At 42.2% G+C, this 18710-nt stretch overlaps 1 protein-coding gene across 1 annotated transcript in view; it reads right to left on the bottom strand.

Annotated features, from left to right (window-relative positions):
* Positions 1–18464, bottom strand: part of adgrv1 (adhesion G protein-coupled receptor V1) — a 202966-nt gene extending 184502 nt beyond the window's left edge. The window contains 1 exon segment of the mRNA XM_064937880.1: positions 17956–18464. The gene's annotated coding sequence lies outside the window, so the exon portion shown is untranslated.
* Between the last annotated feature and the right edge of the window lie 246 nt (positions 18465–18710).

The raw sequence follows: 18710 nt of genomic DNA, 5'->3' as shown, positions 1-18710 counted from the left end.
TAGATTAGCAATTTCATTTGTATTGATGTCAGTGAGGGATAATAGAGTGCTGAGTACCAGGCAGTGAGCGAGTTTGGTAGACTACTAATGACCATCAGTAGCATCAGAGCTTGGAGAAGCCTAGTTACTGTGACTAAAAGGTCACGTGGAGTTTGACTGTCATCATGACTCATGAACCCCGTTGTGGCAGTAATACAATAACCGTAACAGCCCTAGTGGTGAGTACGGCCCAGTACACCACTGTGGCTTAACTCTCTGCTATTCAGGATCTCTGCCATTCAGGATCTATTTTCATTTTTTTTGGTATTTAACCTTTATTTAACTAGGCAAGTCAGTTAAGAACAAATTCTTATTTACAATGACGGCTTACCCTAACCAAACAAGATGGCTAAATAGCTCCTCAAATGGCTACCCGGACTACCTGAATTGCAATAACTCTCTTGCACTGACTCTATGCACACACACTCACACATACTTACACTGACACCCCAACACACACACACATAACATATATGCATATATGAGAAATTATACTATATAATAGTAATAGTATAATAATATAATATATATAATAATATATATATAATATAGTATATTATCATATACTGAGGCCACGCACACACTTTCCTACTCATTACTTAAGCTGCTGCTACTGTATATTATCTATCCTGTTGCCTAGTCACTTTACCCCTAATTATATGTACATACTGTACCTCAATTATCTCGTACCCCTGCACATCGTCTCAGTTCTGGTACTCCTTGTAATATAGCCATGTTATTTTACTCGTTATTCATCATTATTGTCATTCACTGTGTATTTATACCTCATGTCACTATTTATATTATTTCTTTATACATCTTTATCTTTATCTTTAACCCTGCATTGCTGGAAAAGGACCTGTGAATAAGCATTTCACTGTTAGTGTACACCTGTTACTTACGAAGCATCTTCTATAACATTCTCTCTATGCAGTCGGTTTGGAATTACTGCCCCTTTGCAAAAGCACCACACACACTTGCCAGTAAAGTTTCGTAGTGTTAGGCATGTAGCTTCATTCAGGACGGCAAATAAGCACGCCTCTCATTTCAGGAGCTTAACAGATCAAAGCCCGTGGAGTAGAGAACATACTGTAGCTCGGAGACACTGCACCATTTAGCATTGGCCCCACTTTCTTTGTGATGGATAGCTAGTCATTAGACAACTACTCTCCCTCAGCTGCCAGGACGATGACAGAGGTGGCCAGTGGTGTTTTGACCCCGTCACCTGTCGGCAACTTGGCAACAAGGTTGACAGGGCCGACCTGCCCATAGTAACTGAGACTTGGGGGCGATTACTTTGGATCCTGTGGAGTTGATGTGACGAGGTGTTGGGTTACCTGGCTACTCCTGAGGTCAGCCTGGGCTCGCCTCTAGGGTTTCTCCTTCCGGGAGCCATGCCTGCTCTGTAATCTTACAGTTCTTCCAATTGCTTTGGTGCAAAGTTCAGAAAGTGCGTGGTACATTTTCACAATGCTTATCACAAACATCTAAACAGATCATCAAAATGGCTCATGTTTCAAAACTCTAAACGTTTTCAATTGACAGTGAGTACAAACACACACATTCACAGTCACTTGTTCATTGCACCAACAATATGGATACCTATTCAATCTCTGCTTTTTAAAATTCCATATTCACTTGACTTTTGATATGATTTTCTTGTCATTTGTTAGCAAGACAATTAACTATCACTTAATCAAACTGCTCAAAACTACTGAACCAAAATTGATGTAGTGCCTTGTTAAATATAATTTGATAACTGCTGAACACTGTACATTTCTATATTTTTACATCATAAATGTATCAATTTGACATTAATTTATGTTGGAATGTAAAACCAAATCATATGGCTGTAAAACATACATCCTCCTCCATTGGCCAAAAGTGGAAAGAGTCACTGTGTGCTACCTCTTGGAAATATAGTAGTGCATTGAAAAACCCACTGCTGAAATATCTGGGTTGTTTAGGCCTATGTCAGGGATAATCAATGAGGGGTTATGCGTTCTATGGTAAAAAATGAACAGTGTGGAAGGTGTGTTACACAACGTACTAGCAGAGTTGCAGGATCTTCTAGAGAATGCATAGAGCCACGAGTTGATGATCCCTTTTACATCATGGCTATAATTGAACCCATTTGCCACTAGAAATGTGTTAATTTGCAGGTAGAAATGTCTTCAACGTCCCCTGAAGTAGCTAGCAAGTTTACTAGATAGCTACAGTAGTTGCCATGGTAACCAACCATACAGACTTGTTAGTTTAGCTAACCAAACCATCAGTCCTAGCTTGCTATTATGAAAATAGAATTCAACAATACCAATACTGTTTTCAATTCGACTTGTGCTTTCAAAAGCAGCTCGAACAAAACATGTAAAAATTAACTATAGCCAAAATGCTGAAATGATGTGCATTATAGGGAAATAATGCATGCTCTAGAATGCCCTTTAAGCCTATCAGAAAGGAGTGCTGAACAATTCCATGGTATAAAACTGGGTGGTTCGAACCCAGAATGCTGATTGGCTGAAAGCCATGGTATATCAGACCGTATACCACAGGTGGGGGGGGGGGGGTGGTTCTGAGTTGAGTTTATTGAGTTTATTTTCTTTTTACAGGGACAGTGCACATTAATCAACGTTTCAGTAAAAGTTCCGGTTTTAGCCAGCCGGCTAATTTTCAACCGCAGTCCCTGGGCAGGTTATTTAAAACAATTACAATGTAGACAATAGCATCATAGGACAAGCAAAACATAGCATACAGACAGACCAACATAGGACAAGCAAGACATAGCATACAGACATAGCAACATAGAACTATCAACTAACTGCTGGTACAGGAGAGGTAGAGGGGAGCGGAAAACTGTTAACTAGCTGTTATTGGCAGAGAGGTTTGGAACTCCCTTTCTCTCTGGTCTATTAACTAATTTACTTCCTGGTGATGTCCCCACTCCCCCAAAAATGCACTCCTCTTTTCCTACTAGCACTGACTTTGCTGATAATGACTTTGTTGAGGAAGAATGTACTTACAATGATGGTGAGACAACCTATCACGTTAATATAAGTCGTCCTGGATAAGAGCCTAAAAAATATATATATGTAAGTCACGTAGAAAATGTGAATTACAATTCTGCATTGGACAGAAATGGCATACAACAGTAGACAACTACTTTACAATACGCCTATTTATAATGATTTGTGAGACTGATACTGTAAGACGGACATATTTCTCAACATGCTCATAACATGCCATTGGATACACATTTTATTTAATTGTGCATGTCAAGTTATAGTCAAATACTGTATGGAAAATAATATTTACCATCTACTATTCATTCTATTCAGCACTTCACAAATAAATGTTGTTCTTGTATTTTTTGCTATTGGATTAAATGGTAGTTAAAATGACTTAAATGGGGAACCTGTCATTATCTGATGACTTGGTGACATATGATATTTCACGGAAAACTTTGACCTCGAGGCTTCTTGGTGTGTCACTGCATAACTATTTTCAGGTCTCTCCAGAGATGATCAATCAAGGTTCAAGTCCGGGCTCTGGCTGGGCCAATCAAGGGCATTCAGAGACTTGTCCCCAAGCCAATCCTGCGTTGTATTGGCTGTATGCTTAGGGTCGTTCTCCTTTTGGTACTTTGCATTGTTCATCTTTCCCTCGATCCTGACTAGTCTCCCAGTCCCTGCCACTGAAAAACATCCTCACAGCATGATGCTGCCACCACCATGCTTCACCGTAGGTTAACTCCAGACGTGACGCTTGGCATTCAGGCCAAAGAGTTCAATATTGGTTCCATCAGACCAGTTTACGTCTGGTCACTACATAAAGGCCTGATTGGTGGAGTGCTGCAGAGATGGTTGTCCTCCTGGAAGGTTCTCCCATTTCCACAGGGGAACTCTAGAGCTCTGTCAGAGTAACCATTGGGTCTTGGTCACCTCCCTGACCAAGGCCCTTCTCCCCCAATTGCTCAGTTTTTCCAGGCGGCCAGCTCTAGGAAGAGTCTTGAGGTTTCCAAACTTCTTCCATTTAAGAATGATGGAGGCCACTGTTTTCCTGGGAACCTTCAATGCTGCAGAAATATTTTGATACCCTTCCCCAGATCTGTGTCTCGACACAATCCTGTCTCGGAGCTCAATGGACAATTCCTTCGACGTCATGCCTTGGTTTTTGCTCTGACATGCACTGTCAACTGTGGCGTGTGCCTTTCCAAATCATGTCCAATCAATTGAATTGACCACAGGTGGACTCCAATCAAGTTGTAGAAACATCTTAAGGATGGTCAATGGAAACAGGATTCACCTGAGCTCAATGTCGAGACTCGTAGCAAAGGTTCTGAATACTTATGTAAAATGATTGTTTTTGTAAAAAATTCTAAAATCCTGTTTTTGCTTTGTCATGATGGGGTTTTGTGTGTAGATTGATGAGGATTTAAAAAATATATATATTTTAGAATAAGGCTGTAACGTAACAATATGTGGAAAAAGTCTAGAGGTCTGAATACAGTAATTTCTGAATGCACTGTTTGTGTGGCACAAGAAAAAACATGTCACTGGCTTCGCTGAGGACGCCAAGTGTAGTCCCATACGGAAAACTCATGTATTATAATACATGTACATAATACAGTATGCGGGGGAATTCAAAATATATTGACATATATGTCAATAATATATTTATGAGGCCTCCTGAGCAGTGTAGCGATCTAAGGCACTGCATCGCAGTGCTAGAGGCGTCACCACAGACCTGGGTTTGATCTCAGGCTGTGTTGCAGCCAGCCGTGACCGGGAGACCCATGAGGCGGCGCACAATTGGCCCAGCGTCGTCCGGGTTTGGCCGGCCCGGGATGTCCTTGTCCCATCGCGCTCTAGCAACTCCTTGAGGCTGGCCAGGCACATGGACGCTGACTTCGGTCACCAGCTGTACGGTGTTTCCTCTGACAAATTGGTGCGGCTGGCTTCAGGGTTAAGCGAGCAGTGTATCAAGAAGCAGTGCGGCTTGGCGGGGTCGTGTTTTGGAGGACACATGGCTCTCGACCTTCTCCTCTCCCGATTCCGTACGGAAGTTGCAGCGATGGGACAAGAAGGGGTAAAATTATATATATTCATGAAATATTTAACTTGACCACATCAAAGAATATGTATGTAAATATATGTTTAAATATCTGATATTTACATCTATTTTTGCACCACATGTATCATGCTGAATTGTAATGTTGAGTCTATTGACCTCTGATACAGGACCTTGGCATTAGATTCACAAAGTGGGGTTTGCGTGCAAAATTTGGAAAAAAAATGGATGCAGCTATTGAGGCTTCCCACCACTTATGAAACATAATAAGATTAGCTATGTTGATTTTGAAAAGAGACACATGAACCTAGAACATATTTCTTCTGAACTGTCAATCACAATTGAAAATGTTACCGAGCCAGGCCCCCAGCCCACTTCCAACTGACAGAGCAGACGTTGCAATTTTTTTTTCTTCAGATGAAGGAGAAGAGCAGCAGTCAGTGGAAAACCTCATTCTGATTGGCTGGGCCTGGCTCCCCAATTTTTCAAATACATGCAGTACCAGTCAAAAGTTTGGACACACCTACTCATTCAAGGGTTTTTCTTTATTTTTACTATTTTCTACATTGTAGAATAATAGAAAATACATGAAATAACACATATGGAGTCATGTAATCATGTAGTAAGCAAAAAAGTGTTAAACACTGCCTTGATGACAGCTTAGCAGACGCTTGGCATTCTCTCAACCAGCTTCATGAGGTAGTCACCTGGAATACATTTCAATTAACAGGTGTGCCTTGTTAAAAGTTCCTTTTCGGAATTTCTTTCCTTCTTAATGCGTTTGAGCCAATCAGTTGTGTTGTGACAAGTTAGGGTGGTATACAGAAGATTGCCTTTTACCAAATAGGGCTAAGTCCATATTATGGCAAGAACAGCTCAAATAATCAAAGTGAAACGACAGTCCATCATTACTTTAAGACATGAAGATCATTCAATGTGGAACATTTCAAGAACTTTGAACATTTTTTCAAGCGCAGTTGCAAAAACCTTCAAGCACTAGGATGAAACTGGCTCTCATGAGGACCGCACAAGGAAAGGAAGTCCCAGAGTTACCTCTGCTGCAGAGGATAGGTTTATTAGAGTTAACTGCACCTCAGATTGCTGCCCAAATAAATGCTTCAGAGTTCAACTAACAGTAACAATAACACATCTCAACATCAACTGTTTAGAGGACACTGCGTGAATCAGGCCTTCAAGATCCAATTGCTGCAAAGAAATCACTACTAAAGGACACCAATAATAAGAAGAGACTTGCTTGGGCCAAGAAACACGAGCAATGGACATTAGACCGGTGGAAATCTGTCCTTTGGTCTGATGAGTCCAAATTTTAGACTTTTGTTTTTTGAGAAAGGAGAGTGATGGAGTGCTGTATCAGATGACCTGGCCTCCACAATCACCTGACCACAACATAATTGAGATGGTTTGGGATGAGTTGGACTGCAGAGTGAAGGAAAAGTTGCCAACAGTGCTCAGCATATGTGGGAACTCCTTCAAGACTGTTGGAAAGAATCTCAAATCTCAAATATATTTAGATTTGTTTAACACTTTTTTGTTTACTACATAATGTGTTATTTCTTGGTTTTGATGTCTTCACTATTATTCCACAATGTAGAAAATACTAAAAATAAAAGAAAAACCCTTGAATGAGTAGCTGTGTCCAAACTTTTGACTGGTACTGTATGTATTTGAAACATATGTCAATATATTAGGCTTCTGTATGGGTGTCTCTGGTTGATCACGTGAGCACGGAGCTGAGTGTAGCCAAATAATAGACATACTGTCTGATGCTGACTACTCCCTTCTAAAAAAAGACTCCTACAGCAGAAACACACTTACACAGAGGACTCTGTCAATGTGCGCCAATCACTGGATCAGTGCGATTATAAATGCTAATAGTACCAATGAGAAATTAATTTTAACATACATACCGTGCTATCTTCTATCCAAGCTTTTTCAATCGCATGCCAATGCAAATGCCAAGCTAATGTTTTAAAACACAGTCTTGAGACTTCATAGTCTTTATGATGGGCTTTCCCAGCCCTTAGGTTTCCCTAGTTCTAAAAAGTCCTCCCACGTATGAGCCTGTGGTTGTGTCTAGAAGTTTATGTTCCCACAGATACGCAGGATTTAAACATGGGGCGGTTGTGGGATTTCATTCATCATCAAGTTCTGTTTCCTGATCTGGAGTCAGCCGGGCCACATTGGAAGTGCCTGTCAGTAACTCTAGTAGACCACAGTTTCTGTGACACCCGCCTGTCTTTCCATTGATCTGGGTGAGACAGGCCACACTGGGAGTGGTAGGCAGTACACTTCATACATCCCAAAGTGTCACTACAAACAGTGATTTCAGAAAGTATTCACACCCCTTTCAACATTCTGTTGTGTTACAGCATGAATTTAAAATGGTTACATTGAGATTTTGTGTCACTGGCCTACACACAATACCCCATAATGTCAAAGTGGAATTTAAAGCTGAAATGTCTTGAGTCAACAAGTATTCAACCCCTTTGTTATGGCAAGTCTAAATAAGTTCAGGAGCAAAAATGTGCTTAACAAGTCACATAATAAGTTGCATGGACTCATTGTGTGTGCAATAATTGTGTTTAACATGATTTTTTAAATGACAATCTCATCTCTGTACCCCACATACACAATCATCAGTAAGGTCCCTCAGTCGAGCATTGAATTTCAAACTCAGATTCAACAACAAAGACCAGGGAGGTTTTCCAATGCCTCGCAACGAAGAGCACATATTGGTAGATGGGTACAAATAACAAAAGCAGACATTGAATATCCCTTTGAGCATGGTGAAGTTATCAATTACCCTTTGGATGGCGTACCAATACACCCAGTCACTATAAAGATACAGGCGTCCTTCACTAACTCAGTTGCAGGAGAGGAAGGAAACCGTTAAGGAATTTCACCAATGGTGACTTTAAAACAGTTACAGAGTTTAATGAGCGTGAAAACTGAAGACGGATCAACAACATTGTAGTTACTCCACAATACTAACTTAAATGACAGAGTGAAAAGAAGGAAGCCTGAACAGAATACAAATATTCTAAAACATGCATCCTGTTTGCAACAAGGCACTAAAGTAGTTCTGCAAAAAAAATGTGGCAACGGTATGGCAGGGCCAATAACCGAAAGGTTGCCAGTTCGAGACGGCAAGGAGGAAAGATCTGCCGTTCTCTCCTTGAGCAAGGGAGCTAACCCCCGGGTACTGATGATGTCGATTAAGGCATCTCTCTGATTCAGAGGGGTTGAGTTCAATGCGGAAGAGACATTTCGGTTGAATACATTCAGTGGTGCAACTGATTAATTATTCCATTTCAAAGCAATTTTGTTGGGGCAAATCCAATACGCTACTCGCCATATTTTCAAGGATAGTGGTGGCTGCATCATCTTACGGGTGTGCTTGACATCGTTAAAGACTATGGAGTTTTTCCAGGATAAAAAAATAAACAGAATGGAGCTAAGCACATGCAAAATCCTAGAGGAAAACCTGTTCCAGTCTGCTTTCCACCAGACACTGGGAGATTAATTCACCTTTCAGCAGGACAATAATCTTAAACACACGGCCAAGTACACACTGGAGTCGCTTACCAAGACGACATTAAATGTTCTTGAGTGGCCTAGTTACAGTTTTGACTTAAATCGGCTTGAAAATCTATGGCAAGACTTGGAAATAGCTGTCTAACAATGATCAACGACCAACTTCACAGAGCTTGAAGAATTAATTAAAATGTGCAAATATTGTCCAATCCAGCTGTGCAAAGCTCTAAGAGACACACCCAGAAAGACACACAGCTGTAATCACTGCCAAAGGTGAGTCGAATATGTATTGACTCACCTTTGAGTCAACTTTGTGAATACTTGTGAAAATGAGATATTTCTGTATTTCATTTTCAATAATGTTTCAAAAATGTCTAAAAACATGGACAAATGCTGCATGTTAGAACCAGCTATAAAAAGGACTTGAGTCTCAACCAATCCAGCTTGGCCCTGGTAGGCCTTTACTCCCTGGCACTGGCACGTTCAGTCAGGCAGCACAACAACTAACGTCAGTGGCGAAACCACCAATTTTTTAAAAAGGCTGTCTTAATTTCTGTAACTTGGCGTCGTTGCCCAAACCAGAATGTATCCTCTGTGTTTGTTGGTTAGTTTTCTATTTGAGAAAACCATACATGAATTATGCCACCCCCATGTGTTAGGCTACCTCAGAAACCACCCTCCATGCCATTCCTCATCGCTGGCCATGAAGGGCTGCCATATATGGTCAGCTCACAAAGCCATAATTGCAATTTCACATATAGTTTCTCCTTCAGTATTTTTAGATTAGTGAAAGTTCTCAACATCCAGAGTTTGGGGGAATTAAGAAATGTAATAAGTGACTTTGGCTAAAAGGTACATCATTAAATCTGACAAATTCAGTAAACCACAGCGTATTGTTGGCTAGACACTAATTTAGAGAGCTATTCTGGAAATGCACTTCTATTTATTTTGGGGGGGGGGACACAGAGAACCTAGCATTAGCCCTACAAGCAGACAAAATAGTGTTTTGGAAATACGTTTTTGAGGGATGCAGAGAGGTATGAGTGGGAGAAAAAGGATATCATTCCATCTTAGGGAGCAGTCAAGTTGATTTGGATCCACATTCGTTTTTGCAGAAGCAGCAGCTACTCTTCCTGGGGTCCGCAAAAAAACATAAAGCACGACAAGTAGCAAAACACTGATACACTGGTAGGCAAGGGAAGTAACAGAAATTAAAATGACAACGATATACAATGCAACTAAAAATATAATACAATTCCAGGTCATCAAGCACATTGACAGATACTTTTTCTAGCAAATTATTTTCCTCTTGTGGAGATGATGCCAATCACTGATGCATTCATACTGTGGACGGGAAAAAATAGAATGTCTAACAGAGGTATTGTCCCATCCCCACGGCTGCGGTTGGCTGCTCTCAAATTGAGCCAACTGCATCTCACATCCTCGCAAACCAAAAACACAAAGATTTTTTTTTTTCTTTGAGAAAAGTGGGTAGAATCCCAGACAAAACAAGCGAGTTCCATTGAGTGCTCTGAGCGCCCTGGAGCTGGCTCTCTCTTCTGACTGATTAGCCTGTACAACACACACAATGATTGAGCTAGACAGAAATGCACTTTCAGGGGATTAAACAAGGACGAGCTCGCTACAGAACCGGGACCAAAAGGGCCAAATTAGACAGAGTATTACTTCATCGCATGTAACCAGTGAGGCCTGGATGAAATGCTAATTGCCTTTCATAGACGTCCACAACAGAGACGGGACCCAGAGGGGTGGCTGTTGTCAGGGCGGGAGCGGGACATCACAATTCACTGACCAACGCACAGTTCTTCAGCAGGCTTCTGTTGCGCCTGTTCTTTTCTTTTCTTTTTGCGTTGTTTTTTTCCCCCTCTCTTTTCTTTGTCTCTCTCCTTTTTTGCATGCAGGACTCCCCCTCCCACCCAGCCGAGTACAAACCCCATTCACACAGATAGTCCTCTTCTCTCTGCGTCTTTCTCTCTCTCTGCTCTCCCGCACCCCCTTCAGTATGGGCAATGTGGGAACCTCGTTCCTCTCCAAGCCTCTCCACTGGGCTGCTCTTGGCAGACTGGGGACAGATGGCAGAATTGTGGCTTCAGTAAATCCCTGATCAAGTGTGGCCGGTCCCGAGCTGCGGTACAGCCAATGCACAGCCTATATACCGCACTTCCACTAACAAGCTGGTCATTAAGTCTCAGTGATCCTTCCCTGGCCCTTCACAGGCCACACAGGTTCTCTCTCTCCCTCTCTCTCCCCATCATGTGGTGAGTCACTACACAACCTGGGTTCTGTTAACTGTGAACACCTGCTCCGTGATTCGTATGGGGACTTTGCATGCTGATCAGATTATCCTTGAAGACAGTAAGCATAAGCAAGCAAACCATTCAGGACCCCACTTTGATACGATCGCCAATTCATCGAATGGGAACTGTCTGTCTTCAAGCATACGATAGATACGGTGACACTTCCTAGTCCACAAACTGATAAAGGTTATCAATGACAGCATATCGTTTACTTATGTAGAGCGTTGGAATAGAGATCTGGTGTCGTTTGTCGTTTGAGAACATTTAGAGTGGGAGGTGTGTTGATCTTTATTCTCAGTCCTTTATAAAGGCATAAATCCCAACTAATAACTTCTTAGCCATTTTCTCAGCATTGCAACACATAGTAAGGAACACAAGCCCTGGTCAACAGTGCACTATATAAAGGAACAGGGAGCCCTTTAGGATGCACACATGAACTGATAATCTCATGTCACAGCTCCTCTCTGGGGGCCACAACAACTAGTCAGTTTTCTCCTGTGGACCTCTAAAGAAAAGATGGAGATGGTGCTCTAGCCTCATCTCCAAATGAAAGGACTGAGAATAAGGATCAACACACCTCCCACTCTAAATGTTCTCGAACAACAAACACACCAGATCTCTATTCCAACGCTCTACTTAAGTCCTTCCTGCAGCATGGCAAAACCACAATGTGGAGGTGCCTGGTTGGTAGAAAGGAGCCAGAGACACTTAGTCAAGAGAAAGAACATGAAAGAGAAAGAGGGTGTTGCAAATTGGCCTGCTTCTTTTCTTGACTGGCAACGACATCTGGAATGCTCCCGTTTATAAGCTACACACACACACACACACACACACACACACACACACACACACACACACACACACACACACACACACACACACACAGATGAATTAGTGCCTTTTTTTGCTGGCCCCCAAAGTTTTTAGTTAAAAAAAATATATACAAAAATGGAATGCTCCTCTGTATAAGCCACACACAAAAGTTGTCTTTTTAAAAACTTTTTAGTAGAAAAGCGTTCCCACGAATGAAAAAAAGATACGTTTCTCAATGTAATCAAGGCATGACATGATTGTTAAGGTAAATTACAATCTTGTTTTGGGCATAACTGTGATCAATTTGCAGTGTATAAATTATTAGCCTTAATGTTCCGGCGCCCCAACCATCCGCTCTGACAAAAATCGCCCCGTGGCTGAATCTAGTTGCCCAACCCTGATCTCGAGCAATTCTAAAGGCTGATTGAGGACCTTTTTTATACTGAAGAATGTGTTTGTTTTCTATGATTATGTTTTGTGTATTGATGTGTATATTGATGTGTAGTGTATAATAATGTGTATTGATGTTTTTACAGGGCTCATCTGTAAAAGAGACCTTTGGTCTCAGCATGAATCCCTGTCAAAATAAAGGTGAAATAAAATGAGCACACACACACACACACACACCACACACATACACAGGCTACATACTGTCAGCAGTGCTTTCATCCAGCCTGTCTATATCCCCTGACCAAGGCACTCATCGGGGTAACTAATGCAGGAGAATGGGGTGGGGTCTGGGGTGTAGAGCAGGGTTGGGGTGGGTCTAATGAGGGTGAGATCTGGGGAGATAGATCTGTTTGTGACCTCCAATGGGAGTCTGACTCTCCAACCGACCCCTGTAAATTAGGAGAGGAAACGTGGCTCCCCCTCTAACAAGGATAAGAGGTACGACCCGCGGGAGTTTACGGCCGGATGGATAAACTTACCAATGTGACCATGGGTGGGGGGGGGGGGATCCTACTGAACGGGAGCACTAAACAGCAGACAGAGAGCAATCAAATTAAGGATTTTAATGGCTAGGGAATATCTAGCTGACAGAATTGCTGCTTTGTATATCTTACGTTCAATGGTCATATTATAGAGATAGTGTAGCAACTGCAAAACATGTTTAAAAATGATTTATAGGTTTGTAGCATAGTCAATTCAGTCATTATTGACATTGAAGCTGAGGTAAGTAGCAGCTATGGACCTCAGTGAGAGTGGACAAGCTAGTGATGCATCGCATGGCCCAGCAGGGTGCTAAGTCTCTGAGGCGGCTTTAAGAACATCAGAGAGGGTCGAAGTTCAAGTTCAATGCCCCAGGAAAATGGGATGCAAGACAACTGTAGGGGGGCTCTTCTTTGGCCCTACAGAGTACAATGTGTGTGTGTGTGTGTGTGTGTGTGTGTGTGTGTGTGTGTGTGTGTGTGTGTGTGTGTGTGTGTGTGTGTGTGTGTGTGTGTGTGTGTGTGTGTGTGTGTGTGTGTGTGTGTGTGTGTGTGTGTATAGGGAATGGATTTGAGTTTAGAGGAAGGTCTGGGCCAAGAGTTGGCTGTAGTGACCAAAACGATTCTCACATCAGAAACCATTGCATAACAATTGCGGTCCGTCAGGTAAAATAAAGAGACCTCAGGATTGTTGGACCTCTCCAAGGGCTCACGATGTGTCCCGCCACTTTCCTGTCCCTCTGCTCCAAAGTAAACTGCTACTAAAGCATGACACCGTCTTACTGGTTAGCTTGAACTGACAAAAGTACTCTGAACACAGTCTATAAGCACTTCAACAGTGGATAAATTAGAATCCGTTATTTATCTGAAAAAGTCGAGGAGAAGCGACTCACTGTTATTCCATCAACATGATGGCAATAGCTTTAGACTTTTACTGCAACTTAAAACATGTGGTGATGACATCAGCTAACACAGGTTTCTTCTCTCGTCATCTCTCTTACGTTTGAGCATAAGGACACTCAATACCCGCCTATTAACTGACCACAGCAGCGCTAAAAACCAAGTGAGCTTCAATTCCTTTAGCAAGGTAGTGATCCTTTTCTTCTGTCCCTCCTTAGCTACCGCCATTTATTCAAATATTCCACTCCGTTTAAGAAGTTAACAAACGAAACAAGGGAAAATGTTAAGTGTGCGTTTTGTGTCTGTGTGTGGTGTCTTTGTCTGTCTGTGTGTGTATGCGCGTGCTTCACCCCACGACACATTCAGAGTCTCTTCATGTCTCCTTTTTGGAATCAGAGCCCTAATTATGCTGCCTTTCCACAGCTGTGCTTTTCAACATTGACCAAAAATCCCGGAATCGAGGAGCGTCCCGCCACCAACCAGCACAGACACAGTACAACCTGCAACATTACATCACCATTAGCTTATTAGCCTGAGAGTTGATTGTCATGTTATAAGAGTAGAACTTATCTCTAATGATCTAAACTGACCATTATATGCTCAAAACCAGGAGGGAATTAATGCCATTCATGTATTCTCTCTGAGCATGTTCTTGGCCTCCCAGACTCTCTCCCATAGCAGCACTCAGCTGAACTGCGTAACCCCAGTCATATCCCCACTGCGCTGCTACTGTGCTGTGGCTCCTGTGGCTCCTGTGTCTTTGTGAACTGGGCTGGGCTGAGCTGGCTGAATTGAGTGACTGTGTGCAGCCCAATGGCATGCGTGGGTGCTTTGTTTTAGCCGAGGCCCCAAAGTGGTGGGAAAGAGCTCTGAGGCTGGAACCCCACTATTTACACTCTCAAGGTGTGGAAAACAAAACCAGACTGGAACTAATCTCTATCCCATTTTCCCACACACTTAGCATAAGTCAGAGCCGTGCCTTGCTCTGTGGCACTGAGCTATCTACATAGTAGTGTTACAATAAGAAATGAGCACAATGAATAAGCAGAGAACACCGTATTATAACCCGAGAGGGGTGTGAAGACTTCCAAATGTTTAAAGGAGGGATACATGGAGAGATCCACAACACTGACCTATCTGATCCCCTGTAAAGAAGCCCACAGAGAGAGCCCCATCTGGGTCTGGGAGTCTGGGAGTCACCCTGACCCAGGCAGGGCCCACAGGATGAGGCACTTTCCCCTCCCCTCTATGCTCAATCAGAAGGCTGGAGGAGCTGAGCTCCACTTCGAACGATTTGTTTTCAAACATAATAAAATCGATGCTCTTGACATATGGGTGAGGCAGCTGCCCCTGCTTTGGTTCCTAACTACATGCAGACACTTTACCCACGCTGCTTGGTGAAGCAGGAGGAGGGGGCAGCATGCTAGGGGTGAGGAGGGATTGAGGGTAAGAGGGAGGGAGGCAGTAACTGCTGCTGGGTATCAAAGGACACCCACTCCCACCACTGTCATTCGCAACACAAAAACAGCTATGTCTATGATCAATCTAGACTGCGCCCAGAAGAGGATAGTTCCTAACATCGACCGCCTCTTATTGGGGGTGCTCTGTAGGGTTCAGGACATCACCTTGGCCCCCTGTGATCCTGCTGATTGGGAGGTGCTCCATCACACCTTGCCCTGTGAGGCATCTCTCCAGCAGACATCCATCTCAGTCTGGCCATGAGGCACTCTAGCACCTTATCAATTAGCACGGCCTGTTTATGGCACTGTCCCCTTTGTGTGCGGCTGCAGTAAGGGGAAGCCACGGAGGCTGAGCAGGGCAGGCAGTAAAACAGTTTCCGCCCAGTGAATCACATTCACACTCACACACAGGCGACTGCGCCGTAAGTTGTGCCAAGCAATGACATAAAACCAAACAAACAAAAGAAAGAAACAAACAAAAGACACTCAGTGCAACAACGGGCAAGTAATAAGACCCAAGTCTGCCCAAAACACGGTGGAAAGTGGCTACTGTAGCATACTGGGATTTGCCACTCTTAAATACCCAATACAGACATTTTTATACCAATATCAAATCATTTCTGGGTAACAATTAAGTACCTTACTAGCTAGATTTCCATCGAATTTACGACAGAATTTGATGTGAATATTCTAAAATCTGCACATTTTCCCACCAGAGATATCGCCATCAAAACTGACTTTTTGCTGATAAAAGGCCATGCGTGATGACGTAGTGCACATAAAAATTACTTTTACCTCTAAATTACCATGTCCCGAATGAAAAATACAAGTTAAATAGATGAGTTTCCATCACATTTTCAACTCTACTGATGGTTTGTTCACACTCCGGTCTTGGCACATGTACTCCAGCCAATAGCTAGCAGATACAGTGCTACCTACATTATAGCTAGCAGATAAAGTGTTACCTACATTACAGCTAGCAGATACATACATAGGCTACCTACATTATGAGATTATTATGGATAAGAGCAATATTATTTGTATTTGTCCAATGGCAGCCAAGCATCGATCATAATGTCACCAGAATAAGACCCTCAATATTTTTGGAAGGAGCATCAAACTCATCACCTTGCACATTTACCACCCTGAAGTTCATCATACCTTATTTAATCTGTAAACTAATAAACTGCATGCTTTCCCGAGTCATCGTGGGAGATCCCACTCGAACGAACAAATTGTCTGTCGCCATTTATAAAATTGTTTCTGCATTTCATGTTTCCATCAGCCCAGACTTTTTATCATGCGCCAGGTAATTAATCAGTATGAAATCGTTGGAAGGAAATGTGGTTAATGTATTAGATTTCCATTAAAATGGCCAAAAACGGCCTTTTAGCAACAACAAAAATTTCTCAAACAAGAAATTTGCTAGGACTGTCTGGGAGTTGTCTGAGTGGGAAGGGGAAAGCTGAAAACTAGCTATTATTGGCAGAGGTTTGGAACTGTCTTTGTTATTGGTCTATTAATCAATTTACCACATGGTGATGTCACCATGGAAAGCCAAAACTCCCACCCATTCTAACCTGCTGATTAGAAGTTGCTTTGCCGATTGTATTTTCAACTACCATTAAATAACACTTTTTTTCTCTCACTTTTACAGTGTTAGTTTCATCAGCTGTTTTACAATATGATATAAAACAGGATTTTTGACTGCACTGGGCCCTTAATACAAATGCTGTAAATGAATGAGTTGAGAAAACACCATTCTAGGTTTGCTGCAAGTGCAAATCAGTCTGATTCGACACTTAAACCTCCAAATGTCTGCTTAACTATGGAAAGAAGCATTACTGTTGAAAGACTGACAGACAGGGCTTAATAGAGAAGCAGCATTATTATCCCAAAAAGAAGGAGCAGGTGTATGCTGAATGGATATAGAAGTAGTTCACTGCCCACTGACAAAATGAATTTAACTCAGCTGTGGCACCATAGAGGAAGCAACAAAGGAGACTTAAACGCACCAATATGACATCACGTCAAATCAATTAAAGATGGTGTGGATATGTTTAAATATATAGAAAACCGGACAGGCACTTCTAAATGTTAAAACATAGTGTAAAAAAATGTACATGCCCTGCAAAAGTGGCGCAAAGCCGTTATTTTACTGATGGTCACACTTGCACAATGCGAGCTTCTACAGTAGCATATGCGTAACTCAATGTGAGCCAAGATTACTAATGACCCCAGTGTAAGATTAGTCAACAGGGCCTTTATGAGCGGGTCCTAGCTCATGCGCACCATGTGTGGCGGTTCCCCGCGGATTGTTGTTTTATTTCAATGGAAGAGAGAGGAAACACACAAAGCACAGTGTCCACACTGAAGATCCAGAGAGTAACCATGGAACCGTTTGTCTCACTCTTCAATGGGTTACCCGGCCATTCATTTAGTAATTTTACTGTATCGATATTTAGGCTTTTCAAATATATTAGCCACTCCGAGGGGATTTTGGCACTGTTAAACATTAAATTAGTAGTGGCTCAATACTTTAATTGTTTTCTTACAGTGTTAGACAATCCCTCTGCATGAGCTGTCAAGTGATGACAGTAAGGGACACAAATTCATATAGGACTATCTCTGACATAGGGTACTTCTGATTACTATAGAGTACTAACCTAACGTAGCATGAAGAAAAACAAATACAATCTTATATGACAAATTGAGAAATTCGAGCCATTACACAAGATTATATAAAATTGCCCCAATGAAAGCTGCGCGTATAAGGCCAAGAATCCTGCAGGAAAAAAGGTTTTTATTAGTCAACTTGCTGTATAGTTAATTCAAACACCTGTTCACAAAATTATGAAATGTATCCAGACTTACCTGACACCTTGCTGGCTTTCAATCCAAGATAAATTATAGAAATACCACTACTGTTGATGATAGCATCGATAACGCCTAACAATAATCTCCCAAAGTTTCTGTCAGATGACGTTATTGGTCAATGAATGCATCTTGATACTCGTAGCCTACTCCAATTCTTGGGGTGCTCTTGACAGCTCTCGGTACCCCCAGCGAACAACCACACATAAAGCGTCACACTCGTGACGGGATATGGCAAATAACTAACGGTATTTCCTCTGTGTACAAAACGGTGTAGTGCAATCGTTTTTTGTTCAATCCATCTGACTGCTTAAGGGTTCGCTGAGAGAAAGAACATACGCAGCCATGTCGATCAGCCTCACTACTGTCTAAACAAAACTACTATGCGGACTCCCCGCATGTCGAGGGAAGGCGAAATGTGCTAATCTTAATCGCATTTGCCTCGGGGAGCTCGACAGGAGTAGCGGACAGCTCCACCCAGCGAACCGTTGTCCTTACACCCAGCTATTTCGATAGGCCTAGAAGTGCATGCTCAAAATGACCTGAGGTTTACCATAAAGAAAAGTGACAATTACGTTTGGGATTCAAGTTTATTGTTAGAATCATGTGTAGATTGAGATGTACCGTAATTTGTCTCTTCCTATTAATTTAATTCTGAAATGTTCACTAAGAAACTTCTCAAATGTGTTCCTATAGCATAACAGCCCCTAGTTGGCACAGTGATTGCTGCAGATCACGTTCATTAGAATTACCTC

Source organism: Oncorhynchus masou, chromosome 25, assembly GCF_036934945.1.
Source record: "Oncorhynchus masou masou isolate Uvic2021 chromosome 25, UVic_Omas_1.1, whole genome shotgun sequence".
Classification (NCBI taxonomy): domain Eukaryota; kingdom Metazoa; phylum Chordata; class Actinopteri; order Salmoniformes; family Salmonidae; genus Oncorhynchus; species Oncorhynchus masou.
This window is presented reverse-complemented; position numbering and strand designations above follow the sequence as displayed.